Below are 19689 nucleotides of genomic sequence, written 5' to 3' on the forward strand. Positions count from 1 at the left end.
AACTGTCTGCACTTTCTTATATCTCACGCTTGGGAGGGAGGGACCATTTCCCAGACCTTTGTTCATTCATTAACCTGCTTCATTAGAAAGAAAACAGCCTCAGCTGCTCCTGCTTTTATATTTAGGAGATGGTTGGCCCTGCAGGAATTAACATTGCTGGCCTCCTCGTGAATGACATATGACTAACTTACACACAAGGCTGCTGATACTGTGTGCATTAATGTGTATTGTCTTGTGTTCTCAGATACACATTCCTTTACTTTGAGATACAAACTTCTGGTCTTAAGGCTCTGTTCACATCTGAAATTGAAATTGCTGACGACAGCTGAAATTGAAATTGCTGACGACAGCGATTTACGATTTTGTGGGCGATTTTATTTTTCCTCCGACGTTCAGGTGGGCGCTGCGGTTTTTGTAAAGCGTTTTTAGGCCTTGTTCACATCTAAAATCGAAATCGCAAACCCAAGCGCTTTGCAAATTTTAAAGTGATTTTTTTCCCCTCCTGGTGCTTTGCTGTGCACTGCGTTTTTTTAAAAGCACCTTTCGAAGCGCTTTTTATGAAAGTTTTTTTTTAATTCACTCCCTGACGCCTCCATTGAGGCAAAATCGCTTCAAAAATGGTACAGACACCGCTTTTCTGAGCGGATCGGAAACAAACCGCTCAGATGTGTACTCTCTCATAGAGAATCATTACACAAGCGTTTTTAGGGAGATTTTGAAAATCGCTGGCACTTGAAAAAAACACAAAAACGCCCTTCGTGTGAACGAGCCCTTATAACCGCTTTTGCAGAGCGACTGCATTTTTTCACTTGTTGACATCAGTCAGGAAGTGAACTCTTTGAACTGTAAATGAATAAGTACAACATATTTATTCTTAAAGGGAACCATAGATGAAAATGAAAAAGATTTTATACATACATGGGGCTTCCTCCAGCCCCGTACACTCTGATCGATCCCACGCCGCCATCCTCCTCTGCCCGCAGCTACGAGAACCGGCTCCCTGCTGTTCCGTCAGTCGGAGCAAGTCTAAGCGTAAGGGAAGTGCGCTGTTTGCGTATCTCTGCAGCAGCCACTGGAGAGATACGTAGAGGGCGCACGTCTCCTGCGTAGCTGGCTCCGATGACGTCAGTGACGGGAGCCGGTTCTCGTACATGCAGGCAGCGGAGGACGGCGACGTGGGATCGATCAGAGCGTATGGGGCTGGAGGAAGCCCCAAGTATGTATAACATCTTTTTCATTTTCAAGGTTCAGGTTCATCTCTGGTTCCCTTTAACCACTTGCCGACCGCACGCTTATACCGTCGGCAAAGTGGCAGCTGCAGGGCCAGCGACGCAGTACTGCGTCGCCAGCTGCAGGCTGATTAATCAGGAAGCAGCCGCTCGCGCGAGCGGCTGCTTCCTGTCAATTCACGGCGGGGGGCTCCGTGAATAGCCTGCGGGCCGCCGATGGCGGCTCGCAGGCTAAATGTAAACACAAGCGGATATAATCCGCTTTGTTTACATTGTACGGCGCTGCTGCGCAGCAGCGCCGTAAGGCAGATCGGCGATCCCCGGCCAATCAGCGGCCGGGGATCGCCGCCATGTGACAGGGGATGTCCTGTCACTGGCTGCACAGGACGGATAGCGTCCTGTGCAGCCCCGATCACCGGGGATAAGCAGGTAGGAGAGGGAGGGGGGAATTTCGCCACGGAGGGGGGGCTTTGAGGTGCCCCCCCCCGCAACAAGCCTGCCCACCAGAGCGATCAGACCCCCCCTGCACACCATCCCCATAGGGGGGAAAAAAGGGGGGCGATCTGATCGCTCTGCATGAAACCTGATCTGTGCTGGGGGCTGCAGAGCCCACCCAGCACAGATCACAAAAAATAACGCTGGTCCTTAAAGGGAATGTCCAAGCAAAATAAAAAAATGAGTTTCACTTACCTGGGGCTTCTACCAGCCCCATGCAGCCATCCTGTGCCCTCGTAGTCACTCACTGCTGCTCCATTCCCCTGCTGGCAGCTTGCCGACCTCGGAGGTCGGCTGGACACATTGCGTACATTTTTACACATTCCAGGTACTGCAGGAACATTAACACATACATTTTTACGCGTTACTGGTTCAATGTGTAAATTTTTACGCATTGAACAAGTAATGCGTAAAAATGTATGTGTTAATGTTCCTGCACTAGCGGGAATGCGTAAAAATGTACGCAATGCGTCCCGTCGACCTCCGAGGTCGGCAAGCTGCCAGCAGGGGAATGGAGCAGCAGTGAGTGACTACGAGGGCACAGGATGGCTGCATGGGGCTGGTAGAAGCCCCAGGTAAGTGAAACTCATTTTTTTATTTTGCTTGGACATTCCCTTTAAGGGGGGGTAAAGGGTGGATCCTCAAGTGGTTAAAAGCGCCTGGGAAATTTCTATGCAAAGCGCATTTTATATGCAAAGCGATTTCCCTATACCTATTATTGAGGCAAAATGCCTTAAAAATGGTACAGGCAGCGCTCAGCTGAGCGGCTCAGAAACGAACTGCTCATATGTGAACTCTCTCATAGGGAATCATTGCACAAGCGTTTTGAGGGTGATTTTTTAAAATCGCCTGCGGTTGAAAAAAGGCCGAAAACGCCCTAGATGTGAACAAGCCCTTAGTTAGCAAGAGGCTGTGAATTCAGTAATATATATTACGCAAATTACCATTGTCACCAAGCAAACGTTCTACCTGTCCCCAAAGTGTACCTGTAGGGAAAAAAGTGCTCCTATGGGGTACTTGCCTTGGGAGGTGGAAGCATCTGGATCCTGCAGAGGCTTCCCCCGTCCTCCTCCACTGGCCTGTTCAAGCTGTGACCCCTGAAAAAATAGCTAGTCAACAGCTTACACAGTAGCACAGACCTGTAAAATAGATAAGAGAAGGACACTGAGAGCACAGCACAATATAGTGTAGTATGTACTGGAATTATTGAGTGTGAAAGGTAAGTATAATGTTATACTCACAAATCTGGGTTACCATCCAGGTAACCACTCAGTAGGCAGGTGGGGAGTATTAGACCTGTCCCCACTCAGGATTAAGAAGTCGCTCTCTGTAGATCGGAAAGGAGAAACAAAGTCCCCTTCCACCAGGGGTGGACACAATTATTATAGGCACCAGATTATTATAGGCACCAGAAGTGTAAAACCAAGAAGATAAAATATTTTAAAAGAGAACACTGGGGAGTTAGTCAGGGCCGGCGCTACCATAGAGGAAAAGTGGGCAATTGCCCTAGGGCCCCAGAGCCTGTAGGGCCCCCGAAGGTGTCTCCCCCCAACTTAAATGTTGTTCCCCGGTGCCCCTGCAGTGTCTTCAGCTGAGCCAGATGGTGTCAGCCCCTGCCTCAGGGTCCTTGGGTGGAAATTTGGCTGCAACAAAGGGTCCTTACTGCCGATTTTTGATTGGGGGGTGTCTATTGGGGGGCCCCATTGTTATTAGAACCGGCCCTGGGGTTAGTGGTGGACTTACCTCCCCACGATAAACACACAAAAAACGTGCTGTTGCTTAAAGGACCTCTTTCACAAAAATCTTAAAATTTTAAATACATGTAAACATTTACAAATAAGAAGTACATTTCTTCCAAAGTAAAATGAGCCATAAATTACTTTTCTCCTATGATCACCTCCCATGTGCATTGTTTACATCTGTTCTCCCCTCTAATCACCCACCGATCACCCATCAATCACCCATCAATTACCCCCTGTCACCACCTGTCACTAGAGATGTCGCGAACCTCCGATTTTCGGTTCGCGAACCTTCGCGGAAGGTTCGGTTCGCAGAAAAGTTCGCGAACCGCCATAGACTTCAATGGGGATGCGAACTTTAAAAGATAGAAAAAATTATGCTGGCCACAAAAGTGATGTAAAAGATGTTTCAAGGGGTCTAACACCTGGATGGGGGCATGGTGGAGTGGGATACATGCCCAAATCTGGATTTGACGCAAAGCAGCATTTTAAGGGCAGAAATCACATTGAGGGCTGGTGCACACCGAGCGGCTTTTTCAGCGTTTCTGCAGCCGCTTGCGGCTGCGGATCCGCTTGGTCAATGTATCTCAATGGGGTGGTGCACACCAGAGCGGGAGGCGTTTTGCAGAAACGAAAAATGCCGGGGTGAGGCATTTTTTGGATTTCGGATGCGTTTCTGCCTCAATGTTAAGTATAGGAAAACCGCAAACCGCTCTGAAAAATGCCTGTTCAGAGCGGTTTTGCCGACGTTTTTGTTACAGAAGCTGTTCAGTAACAGCTTTACTGTAACAATATATGAAATGTACTATACTGAAATCCGCTGCAGCAATCCGCAAAACGCTAGCAAAACGCCATAGAAAAATAAGAAAAAGCGTTTTTCGCTGCTAGCGGTTTTTGGTGTGCACCAGGCCTGAATGCTAAATTGCAGGCCTAAAGTGCTTTCAAACATCTTGCATGGGTATACATCAATCAGGGAGTTTAATTAGAGTTCTGCTTCACACTGACACACCAAACTCACTGTGTAAAGCACCGCAAACAGCTGTTTGTGTAGTGACGGCCGTGCTGGACTGGTGCGCACCGTGGCCAGAGTGTAGGCCATGGCGGTTTTCAAGCCCATATGGTCGCCGGGCTGTGGTAGCTCAATGATAGAACAACAGTGACTGTCCAGCTGATCAAATTTGGTCTGTCCACAATGAAGCAACGACCTTATTATCTTCTTGTATGTAGGTAGGCATAGGTAGGTGTCCCAGTAGTTAGCTAGGCATAGGTAGGTGTCCCAGTAGTTAGCTAGGCATAGGTAGGAGTCCCAGTATAGGTAGGTAGGCATGGGTAGAAGTCCCAGTATAGGTAGGTAGGCATAGGTAGGTCCCCTAGTATAGGTAGGTAGGTGTCCCCGTATAGGTAAGTAGGTGCCCCAGTAGTTAGGTAGGCATAGGTAGCTGTCCCAGTATAGATAGTTAGGCAGGGCCTGGCTGGCACAGTAATAACAATTACCAAGGTCCAGCTGTAACAGATAGGGCTGTATAATTCAGTGAGCAACACACACACACACACACACAAAAAAACACATCAGGAAAACATTAGAGCTCTCAAAAGAGCTGTTGAGGGGTGCTATTTTAGAAATAACAATCAGCCAGGAGCAAGCCAAGAGCCTAACTAATCTTTCCCTAGGAGAACAAGTCTGCAGCAGCTGTCCCTAGTCTGTCTCTAGCAGGCACACGAGTGAGTGTAATAGCCGGCAAACCTGCCTTATATAAGGGGGGGGGGGCTCCAGGGCTTAGTGTAGCCTGAATGGCTACAATGTGACTGCTGACTGTGATGCAGAGGGTCAAAGTTGACCCTCATAGTGCATTATGGGGCGAATCGAACTTCCGCAAAAGTTTGCTTGGTCCAGGCGAACGCGAACCGCCAAAGTTCGCCTGGAACCGTTCGCTACATCTCTACCTGTCACCGCTACCCATCAGATCAGACCCTAACCTGCCCCTTGCGGGCACCCAATCACCCGCCCACACCCTCAGATCGCCCTCAGACCCCCCTCTAATCAACTCGCCAGTGCATTGCTTGCATATATTCTCCCCTGTAATCACCTACTGATCAGCTATCAATCAACCCGTCACCCCCTGGGGGCTCCTGATTACCCCCACCACACCCTCAGATCCCCCCCAGACCCAGACCCCTCCCCCATGTACTGTATACATCTACTCTCCCCTGTAATCACCCACTGATCACCTGTCAATCATCCATCAATCACCCCCTGTCACTGCTACCCATCAGATCAGACCCTAATCTGCCCCTTGCGGGCACCCAATCACCCGCACACACCCTCAGATCACCCTCAGACCCCCCTCTGATCAACTCGCCAGTGCATTGCTTGCATATATTCTCCCCTGTAATCACCTACTGATCACCTATCAATCACCCCGTCACCCCCTGGCACCACCTGTCACTGCTACCCATCAGATCAGACCCTAATCTGCCCCTTGCGGGCACCCAAACACCCGCCCACACCCTCAGAGACCCCTCAGACCTCCCCTGATCACCTCCCCAGTGCATTGATTGCATCTATCCTCCCCTCTAATCACCCCCTGAGAAACCCGTCAATCACCTCCTGTCACCACCTGTCACCCCCTAGCACTCCTAACCATCAGATCAGGCCCTAATCTGCCACCTGCGGGCTTCTGATCACCCGTCCACACCCTCAGATCCCCCTCAGACCCCCCCCCCGATCACCTCCCTGTCACTATCCTAGTGATCTAAAAACAGTGATCAGTGAAAACTGTCACTTTTTTAGTATCACTAGTGTTAACAGTTAGGCCAGTTATTTAGCTAGGGCCCTTCGTTGGATAGTTAGCGTCAGTTAGCATCCAGCCCACCACACCACACCACACCGCGGTCACTAATTGGTTGCTGATTAGCATCATCACTGTCGCTAATCAGCATTGCTACTATATAGTATCTGTAAGTGATCATTACTGATCACAGTCAAATCTATATTAGGGTCACTAGGATACACTAAAAACGCAGTGTTTGACCGATCAGGCCTGATCGTTCGCCTGCACTTGCGGTCAGCCCGCCCCACCGCAGTGACAGAATTTTTTTTCTAATCACTGCAAAAAACACTGTACAATAGCTGTGACGCTGTAAAGATCAGTTTTGATTTCTTTTAATCAAAACTCAGTGACCACAGCTTTCTACTTCACAAGTACTCCCTTTTACTAGGTAGGTGCTCTTTTTCCTGGGTAGTCTCAGAGGAATACCCCCTAAATTTAGCAGTCCACCATGGCAAAAAAGGGGTATTCCGCTGAAAAGGCCACCGAGATTCTGGCCCAGTGGGGTGAATGCAATTGGGAAGCCTCATCCGACGAATCATCAGGGTCAGAATCCGAACCGGTGAACAGCAGTGGCTCTCTGACCGATAGCAATGACGAGGTTGAGGTCCCGGCTAGAGCCAGGCTTACCTCACCCCATTTCACTGGACCGCAGGTGGCACAGGATCAGACTCAATGGCAGCAGAGTGGTGCTAGCGCTGATCCGAGTTTTCTTTGTGAGGCATGCACCAGCAGCGTAGCATCTCCTGGACCTAGCACCAGTACTACCATAGACCCTGGTGAAGTGGCGAGCACCAGCATGGTAGTAGAAACTGGTTCGGTGGCATGTGCATTAAGACCCGAGTCGCAGCCACCAGCAAAACGGGCCCGTACTACCCATAGTCTCCCAGAGGTGCTGGCAAATCCCAATTGGCAATCCCCTGGTTCCGCCGCACCCGTACTGCCCCCTTTCACCGCCCAGTCTGGAGTCCAGGTGGAGACAGATAATCTAGGATCTAGACTTTTTTTCATCTGTTCTGCACCGTGGATCTCTACGACTTAATTGTGGCTGAGACCAACCGTTATGCCACACAATACGCAACCGCCAATTCGAGAAGCTACCATGCCCAGCCTTTTTGGTGGAAACCACTCCAAGTTTCCAAACTTTACATTTTTTGGGGCCTTCTCCTTAACATTGGTCTAGTCAAAAAGAATGTATTGCGATCTTATTGGTCTACGCACCCAATACATCACATGCCCATGTTCTCTGCTGCCATGTCCAGGTCACAATTTGAGAACATCCTGCGCTTCCTGCACTTCAGTGCCAATACAATCTGTCATCTAAGAGGCCACCCTGCTTATGACTGGTTCCACAACATTCGGCCCCTCATAGACCAACTGTCATTCAAATTTGCAGATGCTTATACCCCTGAACAGTCATTTTGAGACATTTGGTTTCCAGAATACTCTTCACAGTTTTGGGCCCCTAAAATGCCAGGGCAGTATAGGAACCCCAAAAGTGACCCCATTTTAGAAAGAAGACACCCCAAGGTATTACGTTAGGTGTCTGGTGAGTTCATAGAAGATTTTATTTTTTGTCACAAGTTAGAGGAAAATCACACTTTGTGAAAAAAAACAATAAAAATCAATTTCCGCTAACTTGTGACAAAAAATAAAACCTTCTATAAACTCACCATACTCCTAACGGAATACATTAGGGTGTTGTCTTTCTAAAATGGGGTCAGTTGTGGGGTTCCTATACTGCCCTGGCATTTTAGGGGCCATAAACCGTGAGGAGTAGTCTGGAAACCAAATGCCTCAAAATGACCTGTGAAATCCTAAAAGTACTCATAGGACTTTGGGCCCCTTAGCGCACCTAGGCTGCAAAAAAGTGTCACACATGTGGTATCGCCGTACTCAGGAGAAGTAGTATAATGTGTTTTGGGTGTATTTTTACACATACTCATGGTGGGTGGGAGAAATATCTCTGTAAATGGACAACCTTTGGGGGCATTGGGAAGCCTCCTCGTGGCGCCCCTGGATAGTGTTTATGTAGCATGAACTAATTCCCGCAGGGCGATTGCTTTGCGGTGTTGGCTTTTGACCCTGCATTTTTTGGCATGCGAAAGCAAATGCATATTTGCATGAGCAATGTCTCGTGATCAGCCAATAGGCCAAGTTTGCAAAGCCAGATTTGTCAGGTTCACTTGGTTGATGCACTTGGTTGATGCACACATTTTCTCTCTGGTGTAATTAGCATTGTTATTCAAATTGCATCTTACCCCTGAGTCCATGGCGACCTGAAGGGGGAATTTTTATTATTTTAGTATTTATATAGCGCTGACATCTTCCCGCAGCACTGTCCAGAGTATACGTTGTCTTGACACATAACTGTCCCTCAGAAGGGCTCACAATCCAATCCCTGCCATAGTCATTTGTCTATGTATGTATAGTGTAGTGCATGTATCATAGTCTGGGGCCAGTTTTCAGGGGGAAGCCAATTAACTTACCAGTACGGTATGCTTTTGGAATGTGGGAGGGAACTGGAGTGGCCGGAGGAAACCCACACATACACAGGTAGAACATACAAACTGTGCAGAAAGAGCCCTGGCTGGGATTTGAAGACCTAGCACTGCAAGGCGAGAGTTCTAACCACTACTCCACCGTGCTGCCCATGGGGAATAATAATGCTGCCGGGAAATTTGCAATAGCAAGGTGAACCATTTTTGAGCTTCACCCTGCGCCCAAAATTCCTGGCATCCTTTTTGCATATATGCTCTCCAGGATCCAGAGACTTCCCCCTCCTGAGGTAAGTATCCATTTTCTTGCCTTGCAAACCTCCTAAATTTGCTTTAAGGAAGAGACAACACTTGAATCTGCGAGGATCTTAGACAATATCCCGCAAGCATTTTGCCACGCAATTGTGCGTTTTGGGTGCCTTTAAAGGCATGAGGTTTTTTTTACAGTAGCCATTGATTGAAATAAGAAAATCCATGAATTGTGTTGGAAAGTAGTGCAGGTTGTATCTTTTTTTAAAATGTCCACTTTTCAAATAACGAGACGGCACACCACTGGCTGCAAATCAATTGCTGTATATTGTGTAACCGGTACCATGTGCAGTGTTCCACAAAATACAGCAATTGATTTGCAGCCAGTGGTGTGCTGTCTCGTTATTTGAAAAGTGGACATTTCCAGGGCCGTTTGAGCAGCCCGGCTGAGACTTAGCACCGGCCTACAGTCAGGTTCCATATACTGTACCTGTGCTGTTCTCCAGGCATCGCATAGTGTGATCTTTTTTTAAAACTCTGCACAGAATCTCAGATGCCACCTGAAACGCTGCAGCACCATAGACACCCATTACATGCGTCTTTGCACGTGTTTTTCAACTGCAGCAAAACACTGCGTTTTTTCTCAAGTGTGACTCCTGCCTCAGTGACTGTACTAATTACAAATTCAATTAAAAAAACATTCCAAACAATAACAGAATAAAAGTGCCATAGTAAAAATGTAGGCTTCTTTCACACTGTGTCCGTTGCGTCACAATGTCTGTGGCCTAGTCATCCAAGTTATATGAGGGATTAGTATCCATGAATGCCTCACATCAAAAGCAAAGTAATAAGGCTGGAATGAGCAGACAGCACATGATCCAAAATATTTGCTTCATTACACATGGAAGAATAAGCACCTCTGATGTGAAAACCATGGGAATACATATCAATATGACCCCTGAAACCCACTAGAGTGTTTGTTTGTTTTTTTGGAGCGTTTAGGGAGCGCTTTCAATCGCTAGTGTTTTCCCTAAACGCTCTGCCAATGTAAATGGATTTAACAGATTCCACTGGAGCGATTGCGATGAAAGAAATCGCAATCGCAGGACATGCAGCATTTTGGGAGCGTTTCCATTCTAATGGAAGCAGGGAAATCGCTCTCAAAATCACTTACAAAACGCTATCACAAATCACTAGCGATTGCGGTAGCGTTTTGCGCTTTCTACTGGGTTCCAGGCCTTATGGATGCTGACACAGACGTCAACATGGAATGCAACACGAAAGGAAATTCTGTGATTGTTGACTTTCACATAAAGCATCACTCCATAGACTTCACATGCGCTGTTTGGAACAGGCAGGAACTTTCTTCAGATTTCTCAATTGAAGAGGCCAGTCAGTCAAGCATTAAAGGGACTGAAAACGGGGGATTGGAGGGACCCCTTAAGACAATGCACAGTTGGAGAATGGTCAGCAGCCGATGAACTAGCCTACTATGGGTTTAATTCCCCTTTTTCTCTCACTTTCGGGGTACAACTGAAGTGTGAGGGATAGGGAGGCTGCCATATTTGTTTCCTTTTAAACAATACCAGTAGCCTGGCAACCTTGCTGATCTATTTGGCTGCAGTAATGTCTGAATAACACAAGAAATAAGCATGCAGCTAATCTTGGCAATTCCAATCTTGACAATAATGTCAGAAAAGCCTGTTCTGTATATGCTTGTGCAAGGTCTGTGGCTAAAAGTATTAGGCAGAGGATCAGCAGGATAGGCAGGCAACTGGTATTGCTTAAGGTCTCTTTCACAGTGGGACGTTAAAGTCGCATGTTAGAAAATGTTTTAACGTGGACTAACACACAGCATTACTAAGTCTGTGCGACATTCACAGTGCACACGTTGCGTTGTGTGTAACGTGTAGCAATATTTAGAAAGTGCTGCATGCTGCGCGTTTAGCAATAAATTTGCTGCGTTATGTGTGTTGCACATGCTCAGTAATGTTTCTTTTTTTTTTAAAATGTAGCGCATGCACCGGTTTCGTTCCATCAGTATGCGACAAAAATGGCGCACCAAGAGACACATAACGCAGTGCAAAATAACATCCAATTTCATAACCTACTTGCGCTGCGTTGGGACACGTTGTGCGACTTTAACGTCGCATCAAACGCAACGTCCCACTGTAAAAGAGGCCTAAAAGAAAATAAATATGGCAACCTCCACATCCCTCTTGCTTCAGTTGTTCTTTGAGGCTACATTCACATTGGGACATTGCGCTGTGATGCGACATTAAAGTCGCAACGCAGCATTACAACACAATGCAAAAAAAAGGTGGTAACGCACATAAATGCCGTGTTACTGTCACATACAGTAGGTACAGTGAAGCATACAGGCAATAAAATGTATGCTTTCCTGTATCCGCTAACATGTGCTTTTAGAGGTAACGCGCTGCAGCAGTACGTTACCATAACACCACATATTACAATGCGACGCTAACGTCGCACTGTGAAAGTCCCATAGGCTTATCATTGCAGTTCCAAAAGCTGCGTTATAAGAGTTTATAATGCAGCTCCGCAACGTGGCACTGTGAATGTAGCCTAAGGCTACTTGTCACACTATGGGCCTGATGCAGGTAATGCCAGTAATGATTCCATGTACAGGCAGGAATAACGCACACAGCATGCTGCATGTTATTCCGACAGAAACCGCCGCAATGCTGATGCTCAAATGTGAACATACCATTAACATGTAAGCGACTGTTTGACGGAACGCAACGGATGTGATGTGAGGACCTTTTAACTGTGCCTTTTATTTTCTAAGCATCATCAAGTGCCTTTTCTGCATGCTATCCATGTTAAACATACTGTAGAAAGTGTACAAAGGCCTCTTTCAGCTGAACTACGTGCTTGCCAAGCAGTTCACTGTCCAGTCTGCCGCCAGCCAGTGTAATTCAGGTGCAATTTAAATGCAGCCAAATTGCAGTGGTAGTAACACCATGCGCATCAATCGTCAACACTCGGTGGCAATTCCCAGTGGCCAGTGGCGTAGCTAAGGAGCTGTGGGCCCCAATGCAAGTTTTACACCCCCCCCCCCCCCCCAAACACTCTATACATAACAATTGATACCGCGCACCAAAACCTGCCCATGGCAACTACAGTGTCAGAGGTGCAAGAAGGGAATGGGAAACAGTTTGTTAATGATTACTAATATTCCTCGTATCTATAGAAGTGATTATTATGCGCACAGGACCAATAGAGAGCTAATATTGCAGTTGAGGGAGGTCGCAACAGGGCCCCTCTGTCCCAAGGGCCCTGATGCGGTTGCAGCCTCTGCAATCCCTATTGCTATTCCCCTGCCAGTGGCACAGGACTGCGACATGTTGAGTCTGAGCACGTCTGCAGCCACACTCAGATTTTACTATATATGGGGCTGCCTGTCCAGTTACTGTACTGAGCGCTAACAAGCCCCCGGCTGGTGCTGGAGAGCAGCTTACAGGGGTAAGTTGCCCGTCTGAAAGAGAGAAGTGTTAGGCTAAAGAGAGAGGGTGGTTAGTGTGAGGTTAAGGCCAGGGTAAAGGTTACTCCAACAGAGACCATCATGTGGTGATGGAAAAAGATACATCATAATCTGCAACCTTGCGCACTGACCTCCTCCTCTTCTACTAACCTTGGTACTTGCACAGCTACAATTTTACCAGAGGGGGGCGGGGGAGCCTGGTCAGACAGTGGAGACCACCTAGTGGTTGTGTCGGGGGGCAGCGAGCAGAGGAGGGAAGGTGTACATTTCTGGGTCAGAACGAGGAGAGATTCTAGCTGGCTGTCCACAGAAGGGGTATGATTTTTCTTGCCTAATATCAGCTGTAAGGCCTTTTTCACATCTAAAATCGCAATTGCTTACGCCAGCGTTTTGCGATTTGGTGCGTGATTATTTTTAGCACCTCCCGGCGCTACCCTGCGTCTTGCGATTTGTAAAATGTTTTTCTAAGCACCTTTGCAGAGCGATTTCTATTTTCACTTCCTGATGAAAGTCAGGAAGTGAACTCTTTGACCCGGAAAAGAATAAATACAATGTATTTATTCTTAAAAGCGCTGGGGAAATCGCTACACAAAGTGCATTTTCAAATCACCCCAAAAATGTTACAGGCAGCGCTTTGATGAGCGGATCAGAATCGAACTGCTCATATGTGAACACTCTCATAGGGAATCATTGCACAAGTGCTTTTAGGGCGATTTTGAAAATCGCAGGCGCTTAAAAAAAGCCAAAAGTGCCCTTAGTGTGAACAAACCCTAAGTGGGTTGTAGGTCATTGGGCTAATTATATGTAAGTGCCTGTGGGTGTCCAGAAAGATAGCATAGCTCAGTTATACAGTGACAGCTATACAAAACAGCACTGTCCACTTTTTATACGGGGATTAGGGATGGTCAATGTGATGCTAACAACTATGACTTCATGCAGACTTTATGCTATTTTTTGCAAATGTATACACCTAGGAAACAAACCAGTCTAAATCATCAGCTGATGTCTTTAAACAATTTCAAAACTTATCATAAATACCCATAACATGTTCATAATTACTAGCATCTACTTGGCCAACCCTACCATTGACCTATCCATTCCTATTTATTTATCTGACTTACTACAAGAATTTTCCTTCAGGTTGTGTGCTGGTATTAATAAATCTTCCCCGTAGCTGCAAAATGGGCATAACTCCACACACACTTTGCATCTTAACATACGCATGTCATACCATGTTAGTGCACATATCTAGAAATGCTCTGTAGAAAGTGTGTTAGGATAACATGGTCTGCTGTTACAACACAGAGATGTGAATATGTCTTAACAATTGGGCAGTGTGTTCACATGCAGAAACACAACACAACATGCATAGTATAAACACATGCTTATCTCTTCAGTCTCTAAAGGCGCGTACACACGCTGTATTTTTAGAAATGACGCGTCCATCAGACCCTCCCGCAGGAGTCGGTCGTTCTGCTGACAGTAGCACTGCTGACAGCTTGTACTCACGTGCTACTATCGGCAGAACGACCGCCCTGCTGGAGGGTCTGACGGACCCGTCGTTTATAAGAATACGGCATGTGTATGCGCCTTAAGCTGAGATATATCGTAGCTCCCAACTGTCCTTAGTTATGAACCAAATCCATCTGTCCCTTTTTCTTCTTCATTGTCCCTCCTTCCAGACTTATGTAAAGATCTGTGTAAATATATGTATTTTTCTACTGAAAAATGTGTTTGACCGTAAACCTTATTCCCATCCGTTAAATTGATATACTGTATTTCTTTTCATATGTATAAAAGAAAATGAACCAGGATAGACATTTTATGGTATGTGTGACTAGGGGTGTGTCGGGGCATGACTAGGGGTGTGGCCGAAGTGTGGCTTAAGTGTATCTCTTTCTTATATCAAAAAGTTGGGAGGTGTGGTTATATCAGCTATGTAAGATATGATTTTCAGCCTGAGTGGCTGTACTTGTACTCAGGGCTGGATTTAGGACAAGGCCACCTAGGCCATGGCCTAGGGCACCACAGGAGGGAGCAAGGGCACCAAAGCAGCAGGCTAAACTGGTGCAGCATTTGGAAGTGCAATGCAGGGAGATTAGGCTAGTGCCTGGACTGCGGTACTCTGCTGCTAGCAGCCACCTTGCTCCCTGTGCACGTTTGCATTGTGGCTGGCAGCTATGGACTTGGGCAGCATTGGACACGGAAAGGAAGAGGAAGCTTCTGCACTGGAGATGAGTAAAGAATTGAGTAACACTGATGGCTGCTGCGATGTGAAGGCGAGCTGGCTACCTATACTCAAGGGGGGGGGGGGGGAGGAGGGATTAAGGGAGCCATCTGGCTACCTATATTGGAGGGAAAGGGAGGAAGCGTTATCTCAATACATATACTGAAAGGAGGGGGGAGCAGCTGGTGACAGTGGCCTTGGGCGGTAAAAAGTACAAGTCCGGCCCTGCTTGTACTTCTTATGTGTAGTCAGAGATGGTAAATAAGATGCTTATAATTTCTAGCCTTACCATCCTATTGACTATTTCTACTTGTAGTCATACAACTCATCTAACATCCAATTATTGAGCTTATGTTTAGGGTATTTGGTTCACTAGTGCAGTTTAACAACTGGCAATGTGACTGCAAATAATCATGAAGCTGGATTTGTGTTCCCCAATGTCTTGTATTCAGGGCTGTGTTTATGGAAATGGCTCGGGTGCTTTCCTCATGCAAAACTGGGATAGACGTAAGCAGTACAAAAAAAAGGTGAGATCTCATTTTATAGAGCATATACTGTCACAATCAGGCTTATCCATGTATTGCACGACGTGCAGACTGGAACATCACCTTGTCACTTCTTAGCTACAGCGATTTAATTTTAGTGGCATCCTCGTAGGAACTATGACAGCAGAATACTAATAAAAAAAAAGGGTGGGTATGATAGCTGATGTGTTACTGTGTAATTGCCAGCGGTTTAACTATTTGCATCCCATACAAACAGCTGTGTCATTCAACTACAATGGTGTACACTGAGCTACTGTTCTCTTTTATTCTTAATTTTCTACGACTCGTTTAGGATTTCCAACAGTATCTCGGGTGTTTAAAGAGTGGCCGTTGAGAAAAAAACCTTCAAGCAATATGAACTATTCTAGTTGAAAAAGGCTGGTGAATGAGAGAGGTAAAAGGTGAGTAGCATACATAGTCCGCAGCAACAGAAGAGCAACAACACAACAAATTACAGCTGAATTAAATGCTGGTGCATCATAAAGCATATCCCATAGCACAACAAGACAAGCTTTGCAAAGGATGGGCTTTAGCAGCAGGAGACCATCAAGAGTGCCTTTGGTATCGCAGAAAAATAGGAAATGACACCTGTTGTGGGCGCAGGAACTTTGGTCACTTGATGACTGGAAAAAAGTCTGGTCCAATGAATCTCATTTTCTGCTCCATCGTGCAGATGGCAGGATCAGACTATGGTGCAAACAGCACGAATAAATGGACCCCTCCTGTCAAATGACAACTCTTCAGGCTGGCGGCAATGGAATTATGGTTTGGAGAATGTTTTCCTGGGGTATGCTTGTCCCTTAATATCTATGGACACAACTCTGAACAGCAGATCAGACGGGGATGTGGAATGACTCCAGAAGAGTGCAGTTCCAGATTACCCAATGTTTGTGCTCAAATGGCATTTCTATTTCCAAAATGGTGCTTACACTCGGGGGGGGGGGGGGGGGGGTACTTTAGCTATGCTACATGAACTTGTCATAGTCAATCTACTATATTAAGTTTTGAATTGAAAACAGAAGTGATAAGCCATATATTAACCACTTGCCTTACCCCAGGACGAGCAACTACGTCCCTGCAAAATCCCTATTCACTTCGAAGCAACGTAGCTTCTACATCCCTTCCCGCCATGCAGTCCCGCTCGCACATGCTCCCACGCTCATTCTCGCCGTCGATAGTTAGAGCGAAGATCAATTAATGGGAATCTCTGTCCCCGTGTGAACGATCGCAGGCATTAATGAGATGCCGCGATCATTTGTATACGTCAAGACGTAACACGTTCACGCATTACACCCTATTTAGCGTACTATAAGTACACAATAGGAACTAATGCGCGAGGACATCTTGTGGCCAAATATTAAAGTTACACCTACACACATTTATTTAAAAAAAGACCCACAAATACATTTAACATTAACACTTAACCTCCCACACTATTGCATAATGACCTATTTATTTATTTGCATTAAAAAAAATTGCAATACAAAAAATACATAAATAGTTACCTTAGGGACTGAACTTTTTTAATAAGTTCCGTATTGCCCATAATTATTCATACCCCCGGCAAATTTTGACTTAAATTTGATGAGCTCCTTTGTCTAGCCATGACTGTTCACAAACCAACTGCAGAGAGCTGCTGTCTTTTACCTGTTGAGTTGATTAAAACAGCTGCCATTAATCAGGGTAATTAGAATGCTTTACAACAGCTTGGACTATTTGGAATGGTATAGAACTTTGGATTTTCCCACAGACTGTGACAGTTTGTAAAGGGTATGAATAATTTTGGACTGGCAATTTTTGCTCAAATGTAAATAAAAGCTGAGAAATGTTTCCCTCCCCCCACAATAATGCCTTTTGTACATCATCTCATTATCTTTTGGAAGACACCTATGTAATTTCCTATCAAAACATTACTTGCTGGTTTAATAAAAGTAACTTTAAGTCAAAATTTGCCAGGAATATGAATAATTATGGGCAGATGTCAAGAGGGTATATTACTGTTAATTTTGAAACTATGGGCTTGTAAATAGCGACGGATGCAAAACTCAAAAAAATCCACCTTTATTTCCAAATAAAATATTGGTGACATAATGTATATTGTAATAGGAAAATATTTTAAATGTTGCAAGAACCGGGACAAATAAGCAAATAAAATGTGTGGGTTTTAATTACAGTAGCATGTATTGTTTCAAAACTAAAATGGCCGAAAACTGAGAAATAATGAATTTTTTGCATTTTTTTCTTATTGTTGAGGCCGACGAGGGACGCATCCGTGTTTTTGGGGCTGGAGGAAGCCCCGGGTAAGTAAAAAAGTTGCCTTAAGACTCATATTAAGGGAACCAGAGATGTACCATAGCTGGGAAAATGAAAAAGCTGTTATACATACCTGGGGCTTCCTCCAGCCCCATACGCACGGATCAATCCCGTGCCGCCATCCACCGCTGCGCGCATCTACGAGAACCGGCTCCCGTCGCTGACGTCATCGGAGCCAGCTATGCAGGAGAAGTGTGCACTCTACATATCTTTTCAGCGGCTGCTACAGAGATACGCAAACAGCGCACTTCCCTTACGCTTAGACTTGCTCCGACTGACGGAACAGCGGGGAGCCGGTTCTCGTAGCTGCGGGCAGAGGACGGCAGCATGGGATCAATCAGAGCATATGGGGCTGAAGGAAGCCCCAGGTATGTATAAAATCTTTAATTTTCTCATCTCTGGTTCCCTTTAAGGCTGAATTAAGGGCCCCTATGTTGATGTCAAATAACCCCCCAGCCCCAGTGAGCACATGTGGCTCCATGCTTCTTGTCTTCATCCATCACTGGCTGCATCTTCTCTGTGACCTGTGGCATGTTCTTACATAGTAAGTCATGGAGAATAGGCACCCCTGCAAGGATGAAGACGGGAGTGTCTGGAGCCACGGACTGACGAAGAATGTGCCTGCCAGGACAGGTGAGCAACAGCTAGGTTTGGGGGAGACCGGGGGGGGGGGGGGAAGGGCAGCTGGATTTGAGCAGGTTTCTCCTATGGTAGTGTCGGCTCTGGATGATGTTATTCACAACAGGTGCATGCTATAAACATGTTGAGAAACTCTAAACCATTAAACACAGTAAATGTGTCATTTGTCATTTGTGCAGGGCAAAAGAGAGAATCGCCACACTGCTCTACTCTACCGCTCAATGGGCTGCAGTAATTTACCGACCTTCAAAGGCAGCTGGGGAAATCTTTATGAATTGGCACACAGACCGGGAGAATAACGAGTGCAGTATTTTCCCGACAAGATTTTTTTTATCGCACTGCTTTTTATGAATCGAGGCCATAGTTATTTATAAGTTTAGAGAAATGCACATACTGTAGTACACTAAGGTAAATACTGCTGTCTCCTCTAACCGATTATCATACTCTGTTCCTCTGAAGATTAAGTCCTGTATGTCAGGGCAACAACTGGCATATCCTTGATCTGTTACTCAGGGATTTGTGTACATTACCTTACTGGTCACCATGGTGCTGTAGGATGCCAAAGCTAGTGCACAGTCACAGCTTGCAGCCACTGGAGATTTCTTACATAAAAAGACACATCTGATAACCTTGTGTGAACATTCAAAACCACAAGCTCTGTAGCCAAGTACCTCTATTTTCATCATTACGGTACGTCTCTGCCAGAATGATATATGTGTGATTAATGGCGCATACTGTAATTAATCTGTATCCTGTAATCTGAGCGCTTGCTTTGATAATCACACAAGTTACCGCAATTACATGCTATGTCTGTGTTCCTATCACGAAGGCCACTTATATGCTCACTCACACAATGCAATTGGTCTCCAAAAAGATCCTCTTCTACCAAACTTATTAAAATGATTGCAGAGCTTGATAACAATTCACAATACACTTTCTAAAGGTGGTCAAACCCCTTTTTTTTTAATTTCGGGAATTAGGGTCACTTTTTTCCAATTGATAATAAACTTTTGAAACATCTGACAAATGTATCACTCATATGTTTAATTTTCCCCCAATTATGAAAAAAAAATTATCAAGAGCTAAAAAAAAAATACATGGCTTGGGTCTATAAGGACCGGTTCCCATTATAGGTGGATGGCAGAGGTCTCTCTGTACTTTAGGACAAAATCACAGCAGCACTCTTCAAAAGGGGTGCGACTTAAGCCAGAAGTTGGCTCAGTCAGAAACGGGGGGTGACTTCTACGTACATGAGGTACTTACAGTTGTTAGAGTGATGTATTTAAAAGGCAGTGACGTGTTAAAACATTGCCATTCAACTGCACCTGAAAGCAGCTTGTGGCTGGCAGCCTAAACTGCTTGCAAGTGTGCAGTTCAACCTCACCTGTGAGAGAGACCTAAGGATGGACTCAGCAACCGTTT

This window comes from Hyperolius riggenbachi, chromosome 2 (assembly GCF_040937935.1).
Source record: "Hyperolius riggenbachi isolate aHypRig1 chromosome 2, aHypRig1.pri, whole genome shotgun sequence".
Lineage (NCBI taxonomy): Eukaryota > Metazoa > Chordata > Amphibia > Anura > Hyperoliidae > Hyperolius > Hyperolius riggenbachi.